The sequence below is a fragment of the Pongo abelii genome, chromosome 15 (genome assembly GCF_028885655.2).
Source record: "Pongo abelii isolate AG06213 chromosome 15, NHGRI_mPonAbe1-v2.0_pri, whole genome shotgun sequence".
Classification (NCBI taxonomy): Eukaryota; Metazoa; Chordata; class Mammalia; order Primates; family Hominidae; genus Pongo; species Pongo abelii.
In genome coordinates this window covers 78053476-78077644 of record NC_072000.2, presented here as the reverse complement: position 1 = coordinate 78077644, position 24169 = coordinate 78053476, and the positions used below count along the sequence as shown (strand labels likewise).

The 24169-nt window shown below is 44.5% G+C and overlaps 1 long non-coding RNA gene across 1 annotated transcript; it reads left to right on the top strand.

Annotated features, from left to right (window-relative positions):
* Positions 1 to 3067: 3067 nt before the first annotated feature.
* On the top strand, positions 3068 to 10563 carry LOC100939579 (uncharacterized). Its single transcript, XR_152326.4, has 2 exons — positions 3068 to 3307; positions 9623 to 10563. It is a non-coding gene; the product is annotated as an uncharacterized LOC100939579 (long non-coding RNA).
* Positions 10564 to 24169: the final 13606 nt, after the last annotated feature.

The window sequence follows — 24169 nt, the reverse complement described above, 5'->3', positions numbered from 1 at the left end:
CATTCACAGATGCTATGTGCCATTTGTCCCAAAAACCTGACCACTTCTCTTCCAGGTCTCCCAGAACCTTATCTGGATTAGCTATACAAACAAATGAGGTCTGGATCGAGGAGCTGGCATTCCTTTCCTTCCTTCCTTTTGTCAATCCCTCTTTCTTTCTCCCTTTTCTTCCTTCCTTTCTTTCTTTTTACCTTTTGCCTTCCCTCCTTTTCTTTCTTCCTTTATTTTTGCTTTTCAAAATAGTAAAATACAACATACATATAGAAAAATACATATAGAAAAATGCATAGAAAACTTTGAGCACTTTGGGAGGCCTAGCTGGGTGGATCACCTGAGGTCAGGAGTTTGAGACCAGCCTGGCCAACATGGTGAAACCCTGTCTCTACTAAAAATACAAAAAAATTAGCCAGGCATGTTGGTGCACACCTGTAGTCCCAGCTGCTCGAGAGGCTGAGGCAGGAGAATTGCTTGAACCCTGGAGGCAGAGGTTGCGTGAGCTGAGATGGAGCTACTGCACTCAAGCCTGGGTGACAGAGCGAGACTCTGTCTCAAAAAAAAAGAGAAAAAAGAAAAATGAATAGAATATATTTGGACAGTTTAAAAAATAATTACAAAGCAGTCCCCTGTGTAACCAACACTCAAGTCCAGAAATAATAATGGCCAAACATGGTGGCTTATACCTGTAATCCCAGCACAATGGGAAGCCGAGGCCAGAGGACTGCTTGAGCCCAGAAGTTCAAGACCAGACTGGGCAACAAAGTGATGTCTCGTCTCTATGAAAAATTTTAAAATTAGCTGGGCATGGTGGCACACGCCTATAGTCCTAGCTACTTGGGGGGCTAAGGTGAGAGGATCACTTGAGCCCGGAAGGTCAAGGCTACAATGACTTGTGATTGTGCCATTGCACACAAGCCTGGGTAACAGAGCAAGACCCTGTCTCAAAAAGAAAAAAAAAGAAAAGAAAATAAAAGAAATAGTAATAATCAGCACCCAAGAATTTCCCTGTGCATCCCCTGAGTGATCACAACCATCTCCCTCCTATCAGAATTACTATTATCCTAACTTTCATGATGTTAATCCCTTCTCGTTCTTTATAATCTACCACCTGTATTTGAATTTTATATGTGTGGATTCCCATTGTGTACATTCTTCTGTATCATGCTTCTTTCCCTCAATGTTATGTTTGTGGGATTCAAACAACTAACTCACTGGTTGTCACCGTAGCTCACTCATTTTCATTGCTGTATTGTATGAATCCACTACGATGCATCTCTTTCATTCTTTTTCTACTTTTTTTGGGACATAGTCTCTCTCTGTCACCCAGGCTGGAGTGCAGTGGCGCGATCTCGGCTCACTGCAACCTCCGCCTCCCGAGTTCAAGCAATTCTCTGCCTCAGCCTCCCAAGTAGCTGGGATTACAGGCACCCGCCACCATGCCCAGCTCATTTTTTTTTTTGTATTTTTAGTAGAGACAGGGTTTCACCATCTTGGCCAGGCTAGTCTTGAACTCTTGACCTCGTGGTCCACCCGCCTCAGCCTCCCAAAGTGCTGGGATTGGTGGCAGGCGCCTGTAGTCCCAGCTACTGCAGGGGCTGAGGCAGGAGAATCACTTGAACCTGGGAGGCGGAGGTTGCAGTGAGCTGAGATTGCGCCACTGCACTCCAGCCTGGTGACAGAGCGAGACTCCGTCTCAAAAAAAAAAAAAAAAAAAGATAGATAGGATTGTTTCTGTTTTGAGTCTATTATGAACAATGCTGCCAAGAACATTCTTGCACCTAAATCCTGATACCCTTGTGCAAGAGCTTTTGTAAGGTGATGGCATTGGGGGCTTCCTTTTAATCAGGGCTTAGTGCATTCACGCTTTTCCCGTCTCCTCTTCCAAAACCACCTCTCAGGAAAGGATTAGAAATTCACTCATGTTAAGGTATAAATGGCTGAGAAGGATTAATATGTAGTCTCTCCCATATAACTGTGAGGTGGGGACAAAGGAATTAATTTCTAGTTGTAGAATTTTAGTATCAAGCCGGGCACGGTGGCTCATGCCTGTAATCTTGGCACTTTGGGAGGCCGAAGCGGGCGGATCACAAGGTCAGGAGATTGAGACCATCCTGGCTAACACAGTGAAACTCCGTCTCTACTAAAAATACAAAAAAATTAGCTGAGTGTGGTGGCACGTGCCTGTAGTCCCAGCTACTTGGGAGGCTGAGGCAGGAGAATGGAGTGATCCCAGCAGGCGGAGCTTGCGGTGAGCCAAGATTGGCCACTGCACTCCAGCCTGGGCGACAGAGCAAGATTCCGTCTCAAAAAAAAAAAAAAAGAATTTTAGTATCAAGAGATTGGTGGAGAGAAATCCATTACAGTTAGCCCTAAAAAAAGCATCACATGGTTGTAATACCACGAACCAAGAAAATGAAAAAGAGAAAATCCACATAGACAACAACAGCAAACCTGCCAAGGTGTTATACTCTACTTGAAAGGCCAAAACCCACATACAAGAAACGAAGTCCCGCTGGGCACGGTGGCTCATGCCTGTAATCCCAGCACTTTGGGAGGCTGAGGTGGGTGTATCACCTGAGGTCAGGGGTTCGAGACCAGCCTGACCAACATGGTGATACCCCATCTCTACTAAATATACAAAATTAGCTGGGCGGGTGGTGCGTGCCTGTAATCCCAGCTACTTGAGAGGCTGAGGCAGGAGAATCGCTTGAACCTGGGAGGCAGAGGTTACAGTGAGCGAAGATCACACCATTGCACTCCAGCCCGGGCAACAAGAGCTAAACTTCGTCTCAAAAAAAAAGAAGAAGAAATGAGGTCCTGTCTCCGAGGATCAGTTGGTAGTTAATGGCTAAGCTAACTGGTGATAGAGTGGTCAAAAGTAAGTCCTCAAGGCCAGATACCTGCACTTGAACCTCAGCTCCATCAGCTAGATGAGTCACGTTCTCCCAGCCGCAGTTCCTCTTCTGAGAAATCGACATAATGAGAGTACTGACCTCATCAGGCTGTTGTGAAAATAAAATAATGACTGAATCACATTTCACACAGCGCTTTCTGTTTAGTAAGTGCTCAAATAGTATTGGGCATCCTTCTTATTTGTATTATTTGATGCTGAGTGCAGGCATTTTCTGTGTGTCAGGGTAAGCCAATGATCTCAGTAGGGCTTGATGATGCCATTGGAGAGTCTGACAAGATCAAAGCATAAATGGGAGAGAAGAGGAAAAGAAGGAAAGAAATGGAGCCACATATCTGCTGGGCAAGAGGAAAAGTGCAAAATTTCCAGGGGCAGGCTGCTGAAGGCCTGCCAGAGCGGGTAAGTGGAGAGGCTGGGCCAGAGAGGCAGAGGGGCTGCTCACCTAGATCGGGCCCAAGAAGCGGTTTGAGTGGGTCTCACTGCGTCAGGATAGAGAGGTCAGGTGTAGTCAATAGATGAATAGGAAGGTGCAGGGCAAGAAGTAGGTAGACAACAGCAAAGGTGTGCATCCCCACAGGATTGCTGTCGATCAACTGGAACTGAGGCCTGTGGCTTGTGATGCAGCTGTGGCTAACAGCTCCTATGCATGCTGATGGCTTCACGTCTCAAGCACCAGTGGAGTCTCTCAGCTTTTCTGCCTCAGAATTTTCTCCTCAGCTTGGAAGCTTGCTCAGTCCTACTTGCAGGTACAGCCACAGAAGAAAGGGGCAGGAGCTGGGTGGTAGGGAGCGGGAGATTGGCAATGGAAGATGAAGGTTGCTGGATAAATGTCCCAACCTCTCACACTTCAGCAGGACAATTTTGGGTGGTTTCTATATGGTTCTTCAAAGGTGTACAGGGAGATTGAGCCAATTGTCCACAGTGACAACCCAGCTCAGTAACGTACCTTTCATTGGCTTTCCGTCCTTCCTGTATCACTCTCTCCCTCCCTGTCTTCCTTGGATATCTTCCCAAGTAAACTATTGTCACCCAAGTTCTTGTCTCAGGGTCTGCTTTAGGAGGCATCAAACCTAAGTTGTTTTATTACTAACACAAATCTGAAGCTGAGATTCCAAAAACTGAAGCAAAAACTAACTTAAATAGAATGTAGTCTTGATGTGGAGGCTCACGCCTGTAATCCCAGCACTTTGTGAGGCCAAGGCGGATGGATCACTTGAGTCCAAGAGTTCAAGACCAGCCTGGGCAACATGGCGAAACCTCATCTCTATAAAAAAATAGAAAAATTAGCCAGGTGTGGTGGTGCAGGCTTGTAGTCCCAGCTACTTGGGAGGCTGAGGTGGGAGGATTGCTTGAGCCTAGGAGGGTGAGACTGCAGTGAGCCGCCATCTTGCCTCTGCACTCCAGCCTGGAAGACAGAGCAAGACACTGTCTCAAAAAAATAATTAATAATAAACTAAAAATAAATATAATAGAATGTTGAAGAAACATGGTCTAAATGGAAATTAGGAGTGTTTTTGCTAATGGAAAATTTCAAGAACTAATAGATCCTGTTCCAGCAGGTGTAACCAGAGAAAGAGGGGAAAAAAAAGAATAGAGTAAAAATCATTGCATAAGCTAGATGTGCTCAGATAAACCAAATGTGGGCAGGCATATGAATAGAAAAAACAAACTGCAGGAGTATTAGAAGAAAATGTAAGCAATCCTGGGAAAATAGTCCTCAGAAATTCTCACAAAGGACCATACGTGAGGTTGTTCATTACAGGGCTGTTTGTGGTAAGGGGAGATGAAAGCTCCAGGGGCTCAATGCTGGGGGAAGGGATGAGGGTAGCAGTTAGAATCAAGAAACTGAGGGTACCATGGCTATGGGGAAGGGCTGTAAAACAGTGTTGAGAGAAGACAGAATAAGGCCTGTGGCACAATATCATTTACCTAAATACATATATATAAAAAATATTTTATTTATTTATATGCATATATATGTATATGAATATGTATATATTTTTGAGATGGAGTCTCGCTCTCTCGCTGAGGCTGGAGTGCAGTGGCATGATCTCAGCTCACTGCAACCTTCACCTCCTGGGTACAAGTGATTCTCCCGCCTCAGCCTCCTGAGGAGCTGGGACTACAGGCACGTGCCACCACACCCAGCTAAGTTTTGTATTTTTAGTAGAGATGGGGTTTCACCCTGTTGGCCAGGATCGTATCGATCTCTTAACCTCATGATCTGGCCTCCTTGGCCTCCCAAAGTGCTGGGATTACAAGCATGAGCCACCGTGCCCGGCCCGAGAGCCACCGCGCCCAGCCACATATTTTATAAGGAAACATGCAAATGCTATAAAACCTATCAAATGCATTACTGTGTTGTGTATGGTGTATTGGGGGGATGGGAATGGGAAATGGGATAAAAGGGAATAAACAGACAAAGATATGTCTCACACAGACCAATGCTGACCATGAGGAATGTGAGCTGAGGAGCTGAGGAGCAGATGAACTCGACTGAGGTCCAAAATGAAAGAAAAAAAAAATACAGGGAGATAGTATTATAACCTTAAAGTATGGAAGGCCTCAAACCAGGTATAAAATGCTAAATACAGCTGGGCGCAGCTACTCATGCCAGTAATCCCAGCACTTTGGGAGGCTGAGGCGAGAGGATCGCTTGAGCTCAGGAGTTCAAGACCAGCCTGGGCGATTTATTGAGACCTAATCTTTAGTAAAAAAAATTAAAAAAATTAGCCAGGTGTCGTGGTGTAAACCTGTAGTCCCAGCTATTCGGAGGCTGAGGTGGGAGGATTGCTTGAGCTGGGGAAGTCAAGGCTGCAGTGAGCCATGACTGCATCACTGCACTCCAGCCTGGTGAGGGAGCAAGACCCACTCTCCATTTTAAAAAAGTAAAATAAAATGTATACATGCTAAAGTAAAAATTATAACTACTACATGCATAAAAAGACATCTGGCTGGGTGCAGTGGCTCACGCCTGTAATCCCAGCACTTTAGGAGGCCAAGGCGGGAGGATCACTTGAGGTCAGGAATTTGAGATCAGCCTGGCCAACATGGTGAAACCCTCTCTGTACCAAAAATATAAAAAATTAGCCAGGTGTGGTGGCATGCACCTGTAATCCCAGCTACTCAGGAGGCTGGGGCAGGAGAATTGCTTGAACCCGGGGGGTGGAGGTTGCAGTGAGCTGAGATTATGCCACTACACTCCAGCCTGGGCAATAGAGTGAGACTCCGTCTCAAAAAAAAAACCAAAAAGACATCTATTAGGGTATCAACACAGCATTTTAGTAACAGCTAGAAATTGAAAACGAAATGGTTAGCAGTGTTCCATTTCTACCATAAAATACTATGCAGGAGTAACAAGAATGAGGTGGACCTGCATGTACCGAGAAAGGGTACAGAGTGCTAGGAGGCCATTCTCAGGGTCACAGAGGGTTCTGCTTGCCTCATCCTGGTCCTGACCCTGCCAGGGTATATCTATAGAGGAAGAAGCAAGTCAAAGAATAAAAAAAAGTGACCAGGCGCAGTGGCTCACGCCTATAATCCCAGCACTTTGGGAGCCCAAGACAGGTAGATCACCTGAGGTCAGGAGTTCAAGACCAGCCTGACCAACATGGCAAAACCCCATCTCTACTAAAAATACGAAAATTAGCTGAGCATGGTGTGCACGCCTGTAATCCCAGCTACCCGGGAGGCTGAGACAGGACAATTGCTCGAACCCGGGGTGGGGAGGCCAGAGGTTGCAGTGAGCTGAGATCACGCTACTGCATTCCAGCCTAGGTGACAGAGCAAGATTCCATCTAAAATAAAATAAAAATAAAAGAATAACAAAAGTCTGGGCAACATAGGGAGATTTTAAAAATACAAAAATTAGCTGGGCATGGTGGCACATGCCTATGGTCCCAGCTACTCGGGAGGCATAGGCAGGAGAATCACTTGAGCCCAGGAGGTGGAAGCTGCAGTAAGCTGTCATCGTGCCACTGCGCTCCAGCCTGGGTGACAAAGTGAAACTCTCTCTCAAATAAAATAAAATTAAAAAAAATAAAAGTACAATTAGTACAATACAATATAATTAGTACAATACAATATAATTTGTACTATAAAAATGGCAGGAATATACCTACTATGTATCCACAGTTTTTTTTTTTTTTTAATGGCAGGGAGACACAAAAAGAAATTTATAATTTGATCTGTACATTCTACACATACATCAGTGTCTAGAACGAAGTGTGCAAATTAAAATAAATAAATATATGTGTTGAAAACGAGTGTAGGGAGTATGAAAGGATTGCTGCATGATTAGTTGCTCCATTTTAAGATCTTCCAGAACAGTTTTGAGCAGTGAGGCCAGTTTTTCCAAATGTCTCTGGGTTCTGAAATACTCATCTCTCCAGGGTCCTATCCCTGGAGAAACGCTCAGGCCAGAGCCTGCACTTTCCAGAGCTGCCCACTGGGGGGCAGAAGCACCTATGAGCCGGCTGCCCTGGCAAACTGCCCTGTGACCTGGAATTTAGGGCTGGGCCCCGCCTGCTTCATGGCCATTAAGGCTGATTATTAAGTTTTTCTGCAGAGCAGCAGATTCAAATATGTGCTCTTGGCTGCATGTTTTCAAAATTCTGAACATGCATTTGAGTTAAAAGTAACGACCTAATTTTTTTTTTTCAAAATAGAATTACCCTACTTTCTTTCTTTATGATTATAAAAGTAAAAATATACTTACCATAAAAACTTTTTTGGAAAAGTATAAAATGAGAAAAACACATTTTTATTACCTGGATAAAACATTTTAATGTATTTCTTTTTGTATACAAACACTTTACTAAAAGATTTATTCATGCTACACATATCATTTTATAGCTGCTTCATTTCAACTGGATCAATAAGATCTCATGGGTATCTTTTAAGGGCTCAATGGTAAATAAAATTTACATACATGTTATTAACCTAGTTATTTCCATTAAAGCATCCTAATACTCACTGAGATGGGCCAAGGCCAAGACCCATGCCACTGTTTAGGCTTTAGATCTGGTAATGCTATTCTGACCAGAGGGCCTGGCATTTCTGTGAACAAATCAACAGTGAAGGGACCAAGTGCTTCCCTGGATCCACACTTCTGAATGGCTGTGGAGTTTTGACAGCCAAGTGCTTTGTGGTCTTTTGTAGGTTCCCTCACACAGTGACTTTCTTTTTTTTTTTTTTTTTTTTTTGAGACAGTCTCACTCTCTGTTGCCCAGGCTGGAGTGCAGTGGCGCGATCTCGGCTCACTGCAACATCTGCCCCCGGGTTCAAGCAAGTCTCATGCTTCAGCCTCCCTAGTACCTGGGACTACAGGCGCCAGCCACCACACCCAGATAATTTTTGTATTTTTAGTAGAGACAAGGTTTCACCACGTTGGCCAGGCTGGTCTCAAACTCCTGACCTCAAGTGGTCTGCCTGCCTTGGCCTCCCAAAGTGCTGTGACTGCAGACATGAGCCACCGCGCCCGACCACACAGTCACGACTTTTTGAATAATGAATGTTATTTCAATTTATTAGATAACAGAAAATAGATGCACATCAGCTTCAAAAATCTCCCTTGAAAAAGTGATCAAGCTGTCTATGTATTGTGTGGAGAGATTTACTAGAAAATTAAGTCTTTGGATTGCCAGATTTTAACTGCTTCTCCCTTAGGGGAAGTGATTATCTCATTATAGAAATGTATAAATGTAGCTCTTGCTAACTACATTGTTTGGGGAGGTTTGATTCAAAAAAGAATAAAGCAATGGCTTCATATGCAAAGACATGTCAGATTTAAACTGTCTTTCTTTCTGGCCCTGTTCTTCCAGGAGTGCCTAGAAAACTTAACCAGATAAAAAATAGTTCGGGCTGGGCACAGTGACTCACACGTGTAATCCCAGCATTTTGGGAGGCCAAGGCGGGCATATCCTTGAGCCCAGGAGTTCGAGCAACATGGCAAAACCCTGTCTCTAAAAACAAATACAAAATACAAAAAAATTAGCCAGGCATGGTGGCATGCACCTGTAGTCCCAGCTACTCAGGAGGCTGAGGTCAAGGCTGCACTGAGCTGTGATCATGCCACTGCTTTTCAGTTTGGGCGACAGAGTGAGACACTGTCTCAAAAAAAAAAAGAAGTCTGATTTTTTTTTTTTTAAAGTGAATTGTTTCTTGTTTTGGAAGGGGTTCAGAGAAATAAAAAGTTAAAAGATTTGCCAACAAATATGAGAACAAATACACCATTTGGAGGGGATCAACTACCATACATATCCAATGCCCAAGGAAACAAAAACTAATTTTGCCACCAACTTACAAAGATCAATGAATACAGAATTCAGCGAGAAAGTGTGATATTATTTTCTCAAAGGCATAATGAAAAATTTCCAAACCCAAACATCTTGGCAAACAATGGCTGAACTGAATAATCAAAACCCCAGGAACAATGGGCCACAGATGCAGAAAGGGCCCTGGGTGGTCAGGCTTGTGGTGGGGTGACAGCTTGCCAAGCAGCAAGGGCCCCTCTGAAGAGTTCTGCAGTTGTATTCCTTCTTCCTCAGGATTTAGGTCACAGGAGATTGTCCTGCTTTAAACCACCAACCTTCAAACCACCTCCAAAGTTGTCAATGCCTGGAGGAACTCCAGTCTTTGTCTGTGGTAGGGCAGACAAAGCTGACTGGAAGTTGGAAAGCATATTTTATTACATATGTGTTTGTTTTTTGACAGGACGGAAGGAAAAGGTTGTTGAAGTTATGAATGTCTGTTTCACAGAACTAAATATGAACAGCTTTATTAAGGACATGGCTCATCCCAGGGTAAAGATGGCAACAGATGATATAGAGAAGATTACACCAAACAAACCTGCTGCAAACTGCATTTACCCTTAGGAGATGATAAACTAAAAATGAACGGAAGGGATAATGAATGAATGTTAAGAGCTAAAAACTATAAAACTCTTAGAAGAAAATATAGCAGTAAATCAACAAAACCTTGGATTATGCAACAGTTTCTCAGATATCTCATCAAAACACAAGTGACAAAATAAAAAAAATAGATAAATTGGACTTCATCAAAGTAAAACTTTTGCATTCCAAAGAATACCATCAAGAAAGTAAAAAGACAACCCACAGAATAGAAGAAAATATTTGCAAATCATATATCTTAAGAGAATTGTAGCCAGAATATAAAAACTCTCACAACTCAACAATAAAAAAACAAATAACTCAATTTTGAAAGTGGACAAAGGGATAGACCTACAAATGCTCAATAAACACATGAAAAGATACTCAGTATCATTAGCCATCAGGGAAATGCCAATCAAAACCACAATAGATACCACTTTATGCCCACTAGAATGGCTATAATAAGAAAGATAGATAATACTAAATTTTGTCAAAGATTTGGAGAAATCAAACCCTTACACATTGTTGATGAGAATGTAAAATGGTACAGAATTTTTGGAAAACAATCTGGCAGTTCTTCAGAGTTAAAACAAAAAGTTACCTTGTGACCTAGCAATCCCATTTAAAGAGAGTTAAAAACATACATTCCAACAAAAGCTTGTACATGAATGTTTATAGCAACATTATTCATTATGGCCAAAAAGTGGAAACAACCCAAATAAATGTTCCTCAGCTGATGAGTGGGTAAATAAACATGGTATGAACTTATGTTTTATTTATTCATTAAATCATAAAAAGCAATGAAGTACTGATACAGGCTACAACACAGATGAACCTTGAAAACATTATGCCAGCCTGGGCAACATGGTGAAACCCCGTCTCTGTCAAAAAAATACAAAAGTTAGCTGGGTGTGGTGGTGTGTGCCTGTAGTCCCAGTTACTCAGGAGGCTGAGGTGGGAGGATCGCTTGAGCCTGGAAGGCAGAGGTTACAGTGAGCCGAGATCACACCACTGCACTCCAGACTGGGCGACAGAGTGAGACTCTGTCTCAAAAATAAAAAGAAAAAAAAAAAAAGAGAGAGAGAAAACAGTATGCTAGCTGGGTGCAGTGGCTCATCCCTGCAATCCCAGAGCTCTGGAATCCCAGATGGGAGAATCAGTTAAGCACAGGAGTTTGAAGCTTCAGTGAGCTGTGATCACTCCGCTGCACTCCAGCCTGGATGACAGAGACTCTGTCTCAAAAAAAAAGAAAAGAAAAAAGAAAGAAAGAAGAGAGAGAGAGACAGAAAGAAAGAAAGAAAGAAAGAAAGAAAGAAGGAAAGAAAGAAAGAGAGAGAGAGAGACAGAAAGAAAGAAAGAAGGAAAGAAAGAAAGAAAGGAAAAGAAAGAAAACTTTATGCTAAGTGGCTAAGTGAAAGAACCCAGGCTAGATGTGGTGACTCATGCCTGTAATCCTAGCACTTTGGGAAGCTGAGGTGGGTGGACCGTTTAAGCCCCGGAGTTCAAGACCAGCCTGGACAACATGGTGAGACCCCATCTCTATTAAAAATTTAAAATCTGGGTGAGCATGGTGATGTGTGCCTGTAGTGCCAACTACTCAGGAGGCTGAGGTGGGAGGATCGCTTGAGCCTGGGAGGTTGAGGCTGCAGTGAGTTGTGTTTGTACCACTCTACTCCAGCCTAGGCAGGCTAGGCGACAGAGCGAGAGACCCTGTCTCAAAAAGAAAGAAAGAAACCATACATAAAAGGCCACATATTGTATTATTCCATTCATATAAAATATCTAGAATAGGCAAATCCACAAAGACGGAAAGTAGATTAGTGGTAGCCAAGGCCTAAGGGGAAGTAGGAATGGAGAGTGACTGCTAATGGATATGGGGTTTCTCCTAGGGGGTGATGAAAATGCTCTGGAGTTAGGAAATGCTGATGGTTGCACAGCTCTGTGCATACACTAAAGCTACTATATTGCACACTTTAAAAAGGGAGATTTTATGGATATTTGAACTATATCTCAATAAAGCCGTCAAAATAAATACATAAATTAGGAGGACTTCAATAAATAAAAAAATAAAGGGAGGTCACAGACTGTCTGATCCCATCTCTCAGCTGAGCAGGAGCCCGGAGTGCTGAGTAGTGAGTTGGGTGGGGTGACCAGGCCTGGCTCATGCACCAGCTGCCAAGGTAGGAGTGAGGACAGTCAGGAGGAGGCACCCACGGGCAGAAATGGAACCAACACCCATTGTCACTGTTCACTGGGAAAACTCCCAGTAGGTGGCAACCCAGGGAAACTGAGGCAACTGGAATTGAGCAAGAAGGATGGGCAGGAAGGTGGGAGCCAAGGTATTTCCCGAATTAAAGAGCACAGCCAATTCTATAGGTTGCCTGGAACAAGGTGTGAGCAGACAGGAGCTATTAAGGGCACTAAAGCAGAAATTGTGTAGCTTTTAAGGAGACTGACTTGTGTAAGTAGTCATCGACTATCTCCAAAGTGATTCATGATATGACATTCATTTTATTCAGTAAGCTTGCGTGCCTACTGTGGTGCTAGACTGAGGCAATAAAAAGGAAAGTAAGGCCAGGAGTGGTGGCTCACGCCTGTAATCCCAGCAATGTGGGAGGCCAAGGAGGGCGGATCACTTGAGGTCAAGAGTTTAAGACTAGCCTGGCCAACATGGTGAAACCCCATCTCTACTAAAAATAGAAAAATTAGCCGGGCGTGGTAGCATGTGCCTGTGGTCCCAGCTACTCCAGAGGTTGAGGCAGGAGAATCGCTTGAACCCAGGAGACGGAGGTTGCAGTGAGCCGAGAACCTGCCATCACATTCCAGCCTGGATGACAGAACAAGACTCCATCTCAAAAAAAAAAAAAAAAAAAGTAAAGTAAGAGCCAAGACTCGCAGCCTGATAAAAATGACAGATGGTAAGTTACTCTATAGTATGACAGGTGCTATGATGAAAGTAGGTACCAGAGTACAGAAAAGGGTCATCAGATTCAGGTGGAACACAGTGACCAAGCAGGTAACAATTTGATTCTCTTTGTCAATTGAGACACTGAATTCAACTCAGTTTTAAATGGAGCATGTTCCTCCAAATGTCTCTGTTATGAATTAAGTTATGATCCCCTCAAAAAGATATGTTAGACCAGGCGCGGTGGCTCACGCCACTGCAGGCAAGGCTGGCAGATAACCTGAAGTTAGGAGTTTGAGACCAGACTGACCAACGTGGCAAAAAGCCATCTCTACTTTTTTTTTTTTTTTTTGAGACAAAGTCTTGCTCTGTCACCCAGGCTGGAGTGCAATGGCGTTATCTCGGCTCACTGCAACCTCTGCCTCCCGGGTTCAAGTGATTCTTCTGCCTCAGCCTCCCGAGTAGCTGGAATTACAGATGCCCACCACCACGCCCAGCTAATTTTTTGTATTTTTAGTAGAGACGGGGTTTCACTCTGTTGGCCAGGCTGGTCTTGAACTCCTGACCTTGTGATCTGCCCGTCTCGGCCTCCTAAAGTGCTGGGATTACAGGCGTGAGTCACCACGCCCAACCTGTCTCTACTTAAAAATACAAAAATTAGTTGAGCGTGGTGGTGTAAGCCTGTAATCCCAGCTACTTGGGAGGCTGAAGCAGGAGAATCGCTTGAACCTGGGAGATGGACGTTGCAGTGAGCCGGGGAGATTGCACCACTGCACCCTAGCCTGGGCAACAGAGCAAGACTCTGTCTCAAAAAAAAAAAAAAAAGATATATTGAAGTTTTAACTCCTTGACCCAGTACCTCAGAGTCTGACCTTATTTGGAAATAGGTCACTGCAGATGTAATGAGGTAAGGTTAGGTCACACTGGAGTAGGATGGACCCCTAATCCAACGTGACTGGTGTCATAAGACGATGGCCATGTGAAGACAGAGACCCACAGGGAGAACGGGACACGGGGAGCCTGGACTGCTTCTGCAGCAAGCCAAGGCAAACTACCAGCAGCTAGGAGGAGGCAAGGGAGGGTTCCGTGACCTCTATCAGAGGAAACACAACCTTGCCAACACCCTGATTTTGGACCTGTAGCCTCTAGAACTGCAAGACAATGAATTTCTGTTGTTTTACGCCACCCAGTTTGTTGTATTTTGTTATGGCAGCCCAGGAAAACTAACACAGCCTCCCAAAGCTGAGGCTCTATCAGCTTGCACACAAAAAAAGTTTGTAGTCTTTACTTGAAGGGTTGTTTCCATTAAGAACAACAACAACAACAACAACAACAACAACAATAATAATAATAATAATAATAATAATAATAATAATAATAATACCTTCAAATCCCCTGGGATTCCAATGCTGTTCCCGAGAGTGCTGGTTTCCTGATGGAGTCTGGTGCTGGCTCTAATACCTCTTACTCTGGTGAAATGGACTCAGCTTCCTTGAGAAGCACCTGGAAATGTCATTTTCAGGTCCTATGTGAGACTGAAATAATGGATAAATTGGGCTTCCTTTTTCTAGGGTTTTGGTTTTTTTTACTTTTTTTTTAGAGACGGAGTCTCGCTCTGTCTCCCAGGCAGGAGTGCAGTGGCACAATCTCGGCTCACTGCAACCTCTGTCTGCTGGGTTCAAGCAATTCTCCTGCTTCAGCCTCCTGAGTAGCTGGGATTACAGGCGCACGCTGCCACGCTTGGCTAGTTTTTTGTATTTTAGTAGAGACGGGGTTTCACTGTGTTGCTCAGGCTGGTCTCAAACTCCTGAGCTTAGTTAATCTGCCTGCCTCGGCCTCCCAAAGTGCTGGAATTACAGGCGTGAGCCACCATGCCTGGCCTGTTTTTTTCACTTTTTTAAGAAATAAATTATTATTATTTTTTTTGGGGGGGGGTGGTGCCTGGACGCCATGGCTCATGCCTGTAATCCCAGCACTGTGAGAGGCCAAGGCCGGCGGATCACTTGAGGTCAAGAGTTCGAGACCATCCTGGCCAACGTGGTGAAACCCCGTCTCTACTAAAAACATAAAAATTAGCCAGGCATGGCGGCGGGTGCCTGTAATCCCAGCTACTCTGGAGGCTGAGGCAGGAGAATCACTTGAACCTGGGAGACGGAGGTTGCGGTGAGCTGAGATCACACCACTGCACTCCAGCCTGGGTGACAGAGGGAGACTCAGTCTCAGAAAAAAAAAAAAAAGAAAGAAAGAATTTTATTTTTTTAAATAGAAATAGAGACAGGGTCTCAATATGTTGCCCAGGCTGGTTTTGAACTCTTGGGCTCAAGCAATCCTTCTGTCTCAGCCTCCCAAAGCCTCCCAAAGTGTTGGGATTACAGGCGTGAACCACTGCAGCCAGTATATATATACACACACACATACACACACATATACACACATATACATATATATATATACACATATATATATTTTGGAGATAAGGTTTCAGTGTGTCCACCCAGGCTTGGGTATAGTGAGGTGATTACAGCTCATTGCAGTGTCAAACTTGTGGGCTCGAGTGATCCTCCCACCTCAGCCTCTCGAGTAGCTGGCTGGGACTACAAATGTGCACCACCACACCCAGCTAATTTTTTAATTTTTTTATAGAGATGGGTCTCAATTTTTTGCCCATGCTGGTCTTGAGCTCCTGGCCTCAAGCAATCCTCCTGTTAAAGGAGATTATAGGCGTAAGCCACTGCACCCGGCCCTTTTTTCTAGTTTTTAAAAGACACTGAAGAACTTACACTTCCATATATGTGATGGTCTTTCTCTTTCTTTCATTTATTCATTCAACAAACTTTACAGCACACCTACTGTGTGTCAAGGTGGATGGTCTCTGCCCTCACGGAGTCTGCAGCCTGGGGCGCCTTCTCACTACTGTACCTGTACTGCTGCTGCCTCTATGCCTTTCTAGGCCTCCTCACTGAATAATGCCTGCCTAACTCATAGCATGTCCCCGGTGGTTACAACCTCCACCTTTGCAGGCGAATATGAGTTTTTGGACCATCCAGAGTCCTTCAGAACCATGTCTGGGGAATAAAATGTATGATTAAGCAGGAAAAAAAAAAAGATTAAGTCTTGATTTTTCCTCTAAAAACCTCAGGAAAAAAAAACCCAAAATATTTTAATGGCAGTATCAATGGGATACATTTATAGATCATAAGATGATGCTGTAGAAGAACAATGTCATTCAGATATAAAAAATGACTTATTACATCATGGTCATAGAACGAGAACCTTTTAAGTCAAGCCCAGAGTTCTCACAAGGCAGCCTTTCTCTCATGTTTTTTTTTCTTTGTGTTATTCTTTCCTCCAGATAGAGGTGTGGGGTGAAGGGAGCGGTATCTTTCATCTCTTCTTTCTTTCTCTTGAGTACATAGATGGTGACTGGTGCATGGCTCAAACCTTTCATAGCTGCCAGGGCTTTCCAGACTCTTGATTGCCCTCATTATTTTTCCTGCCTTGTCCAGGGTTCTCCTTCCAAGGTCATCTTCTGGTTGTGATGTGAGCGTCATCACAGCTCCCATAACACATCACAAGACACGTACACTGCAGACACTCACAAAGCTGAACTGCAAGAGAAAACAGGACGCAGGCTGGGCTTTCCATTCACAGAGGAAAGCGTCTCAAGATGCCTGGGAAAGTGACTCCAGGGCTTCTGACCCAGTGAACTGAACCTTCTTTTCTTTTCTTTTTTCTTCTCTTCTCTTTTCTTTTCTTTCTCTTTCTTTTCTTGAGACAGGGTCTCACTCTGCCACCCAGGCTGGAGTGCAGTGGTGCAATCATAACTCACTGCAGTCTTTAACTCCTGGGCTCAAGCAATCCTCCCACTTCAGCCTCCCCAAGTGTTGGGATAACAGGCGGGAACTGCCACACCCGGTCATTACTGTTTCTTCACTCAAGTGTTGTTACACAGAGAGCTGCTTTGTAAGTATTTGTTAAATTGTCCAAATATGTTCTATGCATTTTTTCTTTTCTTTTCTTTCTCTTTCTTTCTTTTCCTTTCCTTCTCTTTCCTTCTTCTTCCTTCCCCTTCCTTCCTTCCTTTCCTTTCTTTCTTCTTCTTTTTTTTTTTTTTTGAGACAGGGTCTTGCCCTATTGCCCAGGCAGGAGTGCAGTGGCACAACCACGACTCACTGCAGCTTCAACCTCCCAGACTCAAGCCATCCTCCCACCTCAGCCTCCCAAGTTTCTGGGACTACAGGCACATGACACCACACCCGGTTAATTTTTTATTTTTTGTAGAGACAGGGTCTTGCCATGTGGCCCACGCTGGTCTCAAACTCCTGGGCTCAAGTGATTCTCCCATCCCAGCTTCTGCGAGTGCTGGGATTACAAGTGTGAGCCACCATGCCCAGCCCGAGCCTAGTTGCTAAGTCTAGAATATTCCTTCCTGGTGTGTGGACATAGCAAAGGTTAAATTCAGTGTTCCATAAGTCAATTGTATATCTGATGACCACAATTTGTTATATCAGAAGACCACCATCTCTGCAAATGAGGAGGCTTCATTCACTCATTCATTCATTCATTTATTCACCAGATATGTATGAAGTGACAGACACTTTAATAGGCAGTAGGAAATCTAAAGCTGGAAACACAGTCTGTGCCCTTGAGGGGTTCATGACAGGGAGACAGATCTAAATAGAATCCGGCGTGATATGGCCTGAAGGTAGCCATGACTTCTTCGTCCACCTTTCTTATTGTTTTTTTTTTTTTTGATTGAGTCGGAGTCTCGCTCTGTTGCCCAGGCTGGAGTGTAATGGCACGATCTCGGCCCACTGCAAACTCTGCCTCCTGGGTTCAAGCAATTCTCCTGCCTCAGCCTCCCAAGTAGCTGGGATTACAGGCGCCCGCCACCATGCTCAGCTAATTTTTGTATTTTTAGTAGAGACGGGGTTTCACCATGTTAGCTAGGCTAGTCTCAAATTCTTGACCTCAAGTGAGCCACCTACCTTGGCCTCCCAAAGCACTAGAATTACAGGCGTGAGCCACCACACTCGGCCTTCAACCACACTTCTGAGCCCTGTAGATCCAGCCCAGCATCCAAATTACCTGCTCCAAAGGCATGAGCAGGAAAAGGAGGGGCAGACATCACACATCACCAACAAAACTTCCCAATCACCGCCTTTTAAAAACATCTCTGCTCCTTCCCCAAAGTGCCCTCTTGCATTGCAGTTGCTGCACCTCAGCTCTCATCTCATCCTACCCCAAAAACTAGGATCTTAGCTTTTTCTCCCCTCCTTACATCACCCCTCCACTTGTAATCTGGTTTAGTGAAACAAGACTTGGCCCCAAGCATCTCTCAAGATTGCCTCTAAGGGGCCTCAATTTAAAGTGGTTTGGTGTTGCTGCACTATGATGTGAAAGCCCAGGGGAAGCCTGGAGTCAGAGGAAGAGGGATTCTCAGAAGCCAGACTGATTTTTGTAGTGGCTGCACCTACCCTTGATTTACTGAATCAGAATCTAAACAAAATTCAGTCTCTTTTTCTCTCTCTCTTTTTCTACTTGTTGAAAAAGTTGAGTGGTCTGTTCTGCAGGACAAAGTTTCTCACAGTCTGAATGTTGCTGATTACAACATTGCTATATTTCCTAGTAGTTAGATTTTGAGGTTAAAGTGGGTTCACGTGTGATTATTTTGGCCACACTACTTCTAGGGTTGCCAGGCTTAGTAAATAAAAATACAAGATGCCCAGTTAAGTTTTAATTTCAGATAATGAGCTTTTTTTTTTTTTTTTTAATAGAGTCTTGCTGTGTTACCCAGGCAGGAATGCAGTGGCGATCTTGGCTCACCACAACCTCCACCTCCCAGGCTCAAGTGATCCTCCCACCTCAGCCTCCCAGGGAGCTGGGAACACAGGTGTGCACCACCTCACCTGGCTAATTTTTTAATTTTTTGTAAAAATGAGGTCTTGGTATGTTGCCCAGGCTGGTCTTGAACTCCTGGGCTCAAGCAATCTGCCTGCTTCAACCTCCCAAAATGCTGGGATTATAGGTGTGAGTCACCGCGCCCGGTCCCTGAACTATTTTTTTTTTTGTGGAGGGGGGGCAAAGTCTCACTCTGTTGCCCAGGCTGGAGTGCAGTGGCGTGATCTCAGCTCACTGCAACCTCCAACTCCCTGGTTCAAGCGATTCTCCTGTCTCAGCCTCCTGAGTAGCTGGGATTACAGGCACGCGCCACTACACCCAGGTAATTTTTGTATTTTTAGTAGAGACGGGGTTTCACCATGTTGGCCAGGATGGTCTCAATCTCCTGACCTCGTGATCCGCCCGCCTCAGACTCCCAAAGTGCTAGGATTACAGATGTGTGCCACCATGCCCAGCCTGGTCCTTGAACATTTTTCAGCATATGTATGTCTCATGGAACGTTTGGGATATATTTATACTAAAATTTATTTGATATTTATTTGAAATCCAAATTTAACTGGACATTGTGTATTTTATCTGGAAACCCAAACTACTTCACAAGATGTATTGTGTCCATTCGTCAGGAGCTGAATATCTGGCTCTCGCTCTTTTTGCGATGTTAGAAGCTGTTGATGATCATGGCCTAGACTGATTATTTCCCTAGAGGATGTAAAATGATGATATTCTAATTCTATCTTTTTTCTTCATTTCTTAGCTGGAATATGTCTATAAAGAGGAACTTTTCCTCGTCAACTATTTGGTTTCCTTGGTTATTTTCATATAGAGAGCAGGCTACATGCTTAACTCTGTCCTTTTCTTTACCAGTTTTCAGAATAATTAATCGGTTCCTTAGAACTTGCCAAAGGTGACCAATGGGTTGTGTTCTTGACTTTAAAAGTATCATTATGATCTCAGATTTTTTTCATTCTTTTTTTTGAGATGGAGTCTCACTCTGTCGCCCAGGCTGGAGTGCAGTGGTGCGATCTCGGCTCACTGCAACCTCTGCCTTCCGGGTTCACACCATTCTGTAGTCCCAAGTAGCTGGGACTACAGGTGCCAGCCACCATGCCTGGCTAATTTTTGTATTTGTAGTAGAGATGGGGTTTCACTATGTTAGCCAGGATGGTCTCAATCTCCTGACCTGGTGATCTGCCTGCCTCAGCCTCCCAAAGTGCTGGGATTACAGGTGTGAGCCACCGTGCCAGGCCGAACTCAGGTATTTTGACTTGTATATATTTTGACCCACTGCAGTTGTTATTCTTTCAGACACTCAAATTGTTCCATATCTGGCCAATGAGAGTCTCCTGAACTTGGCTACTGGGTCCTTTTGATGCCACCCTAACGGTCTTTGTTAGGTTCTTTGCTTTCTGGTGTAACAAGATATTCCAGAATCATCTTACGCATTTCTTAGCTCTGGCATGGAATTAGACATTTCTCTTAGGAACTCTTTTAGTAGGAAATGATATTTAGAGATCAAACATTTCCTACTCCCCTATTTAAAATTACAACCCCCTGCAACAAACACATAGACCTATGTTCCCTGAGATCCCCTTACCTGATCTACTTTTTTCCATACGGTTATTACCTTCTAACATATGAATTTAATTATGTTTATTGCTTGTCTCTCACCATGAGACTGTAAGCTTCTCAAGAGCAGAGACTTGTTCACTGTCTGATACGTAGCACAATAGCAGACACTCAATAAATACTCCTTTAATGAGACAATGACTATATATCACCAAATTACTTTTTTTTTTGAGACAGAGCCTCGTTCTGTTGCCTGGGCTGGGGTGCAGTGGTGCGATCTTGGCTCACTGCAACCTCCGCCTCCCGGGTTCAAGTGATTCTCGTGCCTCAGTCTCCTGAGTAGCTGGGATTGCCACCATGCCCCGCAATTTTTTGTATTTTTAGTAGAGACAGGGTTTCGCCATGTTGGCCAGGCTGGTTTGGAACTCCTGACTTCAAGTGATCTGCCTGCCTCGGCCTCCCAAAGTGCTGGGATGACACGCATAAGCCACCGCACCTGGCCCCAAATTACATTTTTGAAGTGTTCACTCTCACTTCTGGTGGAGAATGTATTTGGGAGGGACTGTTGTGAAGCAGGGAGGCCACTAAAGAGGCTTTTTCAGTTGTCCAGGGGAAAAATGAGGGTGGCTTAGACTAAGAATGTGTCTGCGGAAATGGAAAGAAAAGTGAGGTAGAGACAAGAGGTATTTAATAGAACTGACTAAACATGGTGATGGGCTGGATGTGTGGGATGAGGGAAAAGAAGAATGAAAGATGACTTCTAGAATTTGCCCGGTGCAAATAGACGGATAAAGAAGCTAAAGGGGTGAAGGGGAGGGGAGAGGAGAGGGAGAGATTTTGAGGATAAAGAGAATGAAGAGCTCCATTGTGGAAATGCATGATTTGAAGTGCCTGTTAGCCAGGTGGAGACATAAAGCAAGAGGAGGATGCGTGAGTCTGGGCTCAGGCATGGAGATGTAAAATTGGGCGTCATCAGTATTTTGGTGGTATTTAGAGCTCTGGAGTAGATGAGATCATTCTGAGAGCTTTAGACAGCGACTAGATGCTATTTCAGAACCAAGCCCTAAAGTACCCCAACACTAATGGTCAGGTAAAGGAGAAGCCTGCCAAAGAGACCGAGAAGAGTCTACCTCTATAGCCATAGAGGTAGAGGAAAACCAGGAGAGAGTATCATCGTTCAAACGAAGAAGGAAGAATGCCTCAAGAAGGAGGAAGTGGTCAACTGTGTCAAATGCTACTGAAGGGTCAAGTTTTACGATGGCAGAGGTAGACCCATTAGATTTTGCAACATGTAAGTTGCTGGTGACCTTTACACGGGAAGTTTCAGTGGAACAGTAGGGACAGATGAGTGAACAGGAAGAATGAAACCAGAGAGAGCAGACTCTTTTCCTTTTTTTGAGACAGGGTCTCGCGCTGTCACCCAGGCTGGAATGCAGTGGCAGAATCATAGCTCATTGCAGCCTTGAACCCCTGGGCTGAAGTGATCCTCCCACCTCAGCCTCCAGAGTTACTGGGGGTACAGGTGTGCGCCACCACGCTGGGCTAATTTTTAATTTTTTTTTGTGAAGACAGTGTCCAACTATGTTGCCCTGGCTGGCCGCCAACTCCTGGCCTCAAACGATCCTTCTGCCTCAGCCTACCAAAGCATTAGGATTACAGGCGTGAGCCTCCGCACCTGGCCCTGTCTACTATTTCAAGAAGTTGGAAAGAGATGCAGAGGCGAGGAATGGGTATAGTCAAGATGGGAGATGCTGTGTAATAACGAGACGCCCCTGTGTAGTAGGAGAGCCTACTGACACAGGACTGAGAAGAAACCGAAGACTGTTGGCAACATCCATGCAAGAAATAAGAAGGACCTTCACGCCTGTAATCCCAGCACTTTGGGAGGCCGAGGCGGGCAGATCACGAGGTCAAGAGATCGAGATCATCCTGGATAACACGGTGAAACCCCGTCTCTACTAAAAATAGAAAAAAAAATTAGCTGGGCGTGGTGATGGGCTTCTGTAGTCCCAGCTACTCAGAAGGCTGAAGCAGGAGAATGGCGTGAACCCGGGAGGCGGAGCTTGCGGTGAGCCGAGATTGCGCCACTGTACTCCAGCCCGGGCGACTGAGCGAGACTCCGTCTCAAAAAAAAAAAAAAAAAGAAAGAAAGAAATAAGAAAGACCTGAACCAGGACAGGGAAAAACAGCTAATGGAATTTATGAAGCAGGTTGACCTCGGAGTCCCCCAATTCCAGGCCAGGAGGCAAATGCCAGGGTACATCGTTTCTCGGGATCCAAATCTACCTGCCGAACAGACTATCTCTCCCCACTGTCACCCCAAATCAACACACAGACAGAAACGCCTACCCTTTCAAAAAGCACAGAAAGCAGGATGCACACTAGGATCCTGAACAAATGCCCAGCTCCACATAGGGTGGCCTGATTTGGGTTCAAAGGCAAGAAAGCACACGGGGTTTCCTTGCTCCCCCACTAGATTTAAGTAGGGTTTTAAAGCACTCTTCTCTGGCTACCCAGGGATTAACCATGTGTTTCAGCAAGTAATTTAAAATTACTCGTCTCCTTTGGTTGAACCCCAGACGTTTGAAATGTACACAGCTTGGCAGGCTGGACAGTGCAGCTGAGCATCAAGAGGCCATGTCCCAACCATCTGTTGCCCCACTTAATTCCAGCTTTCTGCCCTTCCCGCGGCTGGGGAGCGCTGGGCTTGACAGGCAGATACAGGACAAAGACAACTGCAGCCTTGGCTTCGAACAGTTGCTCATACAGTGTCTTGGGTGGTGGTGGGAGGGATGGGGAAATCATTGAGTTGATTTTAAGTGCTTTGCCTTGACATATGGAGTTTTTCCTCCACCTTAGAGATCCAGAGAGTTTTAGAGACAAAGACTAAGGACCTTATCTTTTCTTTCCCTTCCATCAGGGTGGATCAGTGGATTTCAAACTGTGCTCAGCTACTCTGAAGTCATTCAGCAGTGCCAATGGAAAGATTAGAATCTCATTACAATTATATTTAATTGTTTTCTTTTTTCTTTTCTTTTTTTTTTTCTGAGACAGGGTCTCACTCTGTCACTCAGGCTGGAGTGCAGTGGCATGATCTTGGCTCATTGCAGCCTTGACCTCCCCTAGGTCCCATCTCAGCCTCCAGAGTAGCTGAGACTATGAGCGCATGCCACCATGCCCAGCTAATTTTTTTCGTATTTTTTTATTCCTTAAATATGGGCTTTTGCCATGTTATTCAGGCTGCTCTCAAACTCCTGGGGCTCAAGCAATCCTCCTGCCTTGGCCTCCCAAAGTGCTGAGATTACAGACGTGAGCCACCACATCTGGCCCTATTAAATACGTTTTAAAACAGCTACTAAAACGTTTAGGGGACAGGTTTGGTGGCTCACACCTGTAATCCCAGCACTTTGGCAGGCTGAGGCGGGAGGATAGCTTGAGTTCAAGACCAGCCTGGGCAACATAGCAAGACCTTGTCTCTATAAAAAAATGTGAAAAATTAGTCAAGTATGGTGCCATGTGCCTATAGTCTCAGCTACTTGGGAGGCTGAGGTGGGAGGATCACTTGAGCCCAGGAGTTTGGGGTTTTAATACACTGTGATCGTACCTGTGAATAGCCACTGCACTCTATCCAGCCTGGGCATCATAGCAAGACTCTGTCTCTATAAAAGTATATGAAAAAGTTTAGTCCATAACAATATAAATGCATTAAATACTTACTTTTATCATGTCAAGACCTTGGTGATTTAAGTTGCATCACCAGGTAAACTAATTTTTTAAGAGGGCAGCCATTTTTTTTATTAATAGATTTTATATTTTAGAAAAATTTTAGGCCGGGCGCAGTGGCTCACACCTGTAATCCCAGCACTTTGGGAGGCAGGGGCGGGTGGATCACGAGGTCAGGAAATCAAGACCATCCTGGCTAACACAGTGAAACCCCGTCTCTACTAAAAATACAAAAAATTAGCCAGGCGTGATGGCACCTGCTTGTAATCCCAGCTA